The sequence below is a fragment of the Nothobranchius furzeri genome, chromosome 7, assembly GCF_043380555.1.
Source record: "Nothobranchius furzeri strain GRZ-AD chromosome 7, NfurGRZ-RIMD1, whole genome shotgun sequence".
Lineage (NCBI taxonomy): Eukaryota > Metazoa > Chordata > Actinopteri > Cyprinodontiformes > Nothobranchiidae > Nothobranchius > Nothobranchius furzeri.
This window is the reverse complement of record NC_091747.1, coordinates 38,035,835-38,039,849: the sequence shown is the minus strand read 5'-3', so window position 1 is coordinate 38,039,849 and position 4,015 is coordinate 38,035,835.

Genomic DNA, 4,015 nt, shown 5'->3' with positions numbered 1-4,015 from the left:
AATTTAGTGCAAATAACTTCATGTTTTTAATGGACCATAGAACTACTATAAGATTAAAGGTCAGACTATGTCTCCTTTGAGACATCTGAAATTAAAGCCTTTATAAATTATTCAAATGCCTGGATACACAGATGCATGCCCTAATGTGGTGTGGAAAAAATTAGTTGAGTATTCGTTCTGTAGGTCTTATGTCTCTGGCTTTAAAGAACAAGACAAACAGCCAAAAATAAAAAAAAAATAAATAAATAAATTCTGTGTACATATAAATGAAAGGAAAGTATGCCTTAATGAATGTCTGTCATTTCCTATGAGCTCTTGTGTTCAAGTTTGTAATTCGGTGTCAGACGTTTTATGAGAGCATGTTGGTGTAATTAGCTCCAGTGCTGATCTTTTTGCAAGATAGATTTTTGAAAGAGTCCTGACCTAGAATATTGTGAATGTGCTGCAGCTTAATGTATTTCCTGTATTTGATATAGCATCTTCTAGAGTCCTGGAACCCCCAATGGCACTTTACAACACAATCCACCACAGCTGCCCTGGGGCACACTGACAGAGGCGAGCTTGCCGAGCACTGGCGCCACCAGTCCCTCCGACCACCACCAGCAAGGTGGCTTAAGTGTCTTGCCCAAGGACACAGTGGCAGCGACAGACTGAACGGGGCACGAGCCTGCAACCTTCCGATTACGGGGCAAGCACCTAACTCCTGTGTCACTGTCGCCCCAATGAAGGAAAAAACACATTCAAAGAAAACATGGAAGGGAACCTAAACTTGGATTGGGAAGTTGTTTCTTTTCCCTCTCTTTCACCTTGTAACATTTTGTAATTGGTTATAAATTGTCAATAGAATATAAAGCTATTCAATAAAATAAAATATTCCATAAAATATGTATGATCAATATTGTTGAACCTTTAATATCCAATTGATTACAAAACTAGGTAATTTGGATGACTCCAGGGAACGAACACTTTAAAATAATTTGACACAAGAGTCAAAATATAATTAAAAAAAATCAGTTTATTACTATATTTCTATGACTAATGATGATGCTAATTATTATAAATGGTGATTCAAAGTGATATCAACTGAGACAATGAATAAACTCTGATGTATATTTTAATAGCTTAATTCATTCATTCACTGCCAGTCGTTTCCTGATCGCTAAAGCCCTTCGCAACCAGCCTTTCTCACCGTTTTTACTGTTTTTTTAAGAGCCAAAGAACGTCGCGCGCTAGGATGATGTTGACACCAAAACAACCAAAACAAAGAGGAGACTCACCTCTTACATCAGGAAGAATCCGCGTGTTTTGAGCGTTATCCGTTCTTTCATACTCCGCTGTTGAATCGTGATCGGCAGAAGCTTTTCCGGTTCGTGCCTCACTTGTTTTACAGCAGTGGCCCAAAATGATCTCCTAACACATGGATGTTTTGCTTTCTGATCACGTGACGTGTGACGTATGCAGATGAAGATCGGCTTTAGAGCGTAGATGTTTGTTCGCTCAGCACGGGGGCTCGTTCCGATGCCCAAACAATAAAAAATGCATTGATAGTCACCGGTTGGCTCTAAAATGACCACTTTAGTCTTCAATGGCAGTGAATGAGTTAAGTAACTCGGAAATTTGTGATGTCTGGGTTTATAAAATAAATTTGGCTGAATGTTTAGTGAAGTTAAACAAGTTATCAAATTAATAATAAAAACTAGGGAAGTGAACCGATACCAAGAATCGATACCAATGCAGTTGCTTGAAAGTGGCTTCACTGTAACTTGTCATTTGTGTTCACCTAATATTTTAGTTTTGTGATTATTTCTATTCATATATTTTACTTTTTTTCCACCTCACAGTCTTTTCCTGTTGAAAGCAAAGAAGAAAATAAAACCTGTATTCCAATTAAATGCATTTTCTTTGTGTGTGTGCGGTAGAAGTATCGGTATCAGTAATCGGCATCGGCGAAAACTCACGTCCAAGTATCGGTACTGTATCGGTTTGGAAAAAAGTGGTATTGTTGCATCCCTAATAAAAACCATCCAATGCCAGGTGAGAGACTACAATTACCCTTGTTATGGGAGTTTTCAGTAGGTCCGGCCGGCAGGAAGTCCATTCGGCCAGGCTGCCGAGAGGAGTTGACTTCTGGAATAACAAAGGTCGTAGCTTCTTTTGAATTTGCATGGCTGGCCGATGAGATACAGCCCGGGCGACTGCTGGTGTCAGATGAAGTTTGCATCTGATCAAGTTGTTTGCAGGCTTAGCAAATAAGATATTTAGCCTTGAAAAATATGATTCTTTATGCTGCTGACACAGTTTGGCCGAACTGGCACAGCTTGCTGGGACTGACAAATAGAGGAAGTGCTACTTCTTTTAAGGTTATTTGTTTATCAATTTTGGACAAATCAGAAACCAGAGAATGTAATGTGTGGTTACAAAAGAGTCCTCAGACATCACTCCCTCCTCAGATGCATATGTAACCCTTGTTTCAGGTATTAACCATACGAGAACGATATCAAACGATCTGGGCCTGGGTCTGGGCTCGTGATAATGGGTTACAGCTTTGTATCCTACTTTATGCCACCAATGTTCTTTACCCAGTAATATTATGACCTACTTTAACAAGGACCACCACAACTGTATTGAATATTGAAAAGTTTTTCAAATATTTATTTATAATCAGGAAATAAAATGTAAGGGGATCTCAAAACAAAATTACACCAAATGACATCCAGTTCAGTACTTTTGTGTGAAAAGAGAATTTGCCTAAGTTAAACACTTTCATGAGGTTTTACACCAAAACTTGACATTTCATTTCCATACCAAATATTTCTATTTAAATAAATTTTGAACTCACACTATTGTCGTGGGCCCACACACACTCATTCACCCCCACACACACAACACCTCCTAACCTAAACCTCCCTCCGTTGCAGGCCTGTTTGTTGGAAATTGAGTGCGGTGGGGCCTGAAAACTGTAATGGCCGCGTCACTCAGGAACTGAGCATAAAAACAAAAGCACGTGCATTAAAGGTGACTGTACTCACAAAGTCCAGGGTTATGGCAGCATGGGGAAAGGGAATTTTGGATGGGCGGTTCCATTTAGGGTAAAGGCAACCGGTGATCACAGATGGAATGTCAATCGCAGGACCTCCACAGCAGAGAACAGGCATGGAAGACACGCAGCAGGGCCGTTGGATGGTAAACCGTCTCTCTCTCTCTCTCACTCTCTCTCTCTCTCTCTCTCTCTCTCTCTCTCTCTCTCTCTCTCTCTCTCTCTCTCTCTTCTCCAACCTCTGTCTCCTCGTAGAGCATATTATTCAAATTTAGCCAGCTTATCAAACACTGTCTCTTGATGAATTAGCATTAGCTTTGCCATAAATGTAGAAATTACACCATGCAAAGGCTACGATATGCAGGCACATTTACTCTGAAAGTTACCACTAATTAGCAGATTGCTTACCACATAGCACATCCCGTCTTTTAACTACAACAGTTAGTCATAGAATATTTCAGGCATTTACAATCATATTCACCTCTTGCAGGTCACAATTGAAGCTTATGTCAGGACCACGATTAGCCAACCTTCTTAAACAAACCTCAACGTTTCTCACACTCAACGCCTCCTCTTTCAGTTCTCGATAACGTCAGTCTTACTCTTCAAGTCTGGCTAGCTACTCCCACACTAACTGCCGTTCTTTGTCCCACCCGTTACCAAAGGAACAGGGCTCTGATTGGCTCGTGAGTACTAAAGGTTGGTTTATGCTTGACGCGTCCGCGAGGTCCGCACGGCTCCGCGCGGAAAAGTTGCGTCATTTTGTGTCATCTTAACAACCACGCCCCTCCACCGCGCCTCCGCACGGCCCAAAGTTTCTGCAACGCACACCTAGGAAATTTTCTAACCACGCGGAAGGTCGGACGCGGAAAAACATGGCGGACCGGCAAGAACTAGTATGGCAGAGGTTCATAAATACAGACATTTGTATGATTCAGCTCTCAAAGATCACCGTGATCAACATGTTGTTAATAATTC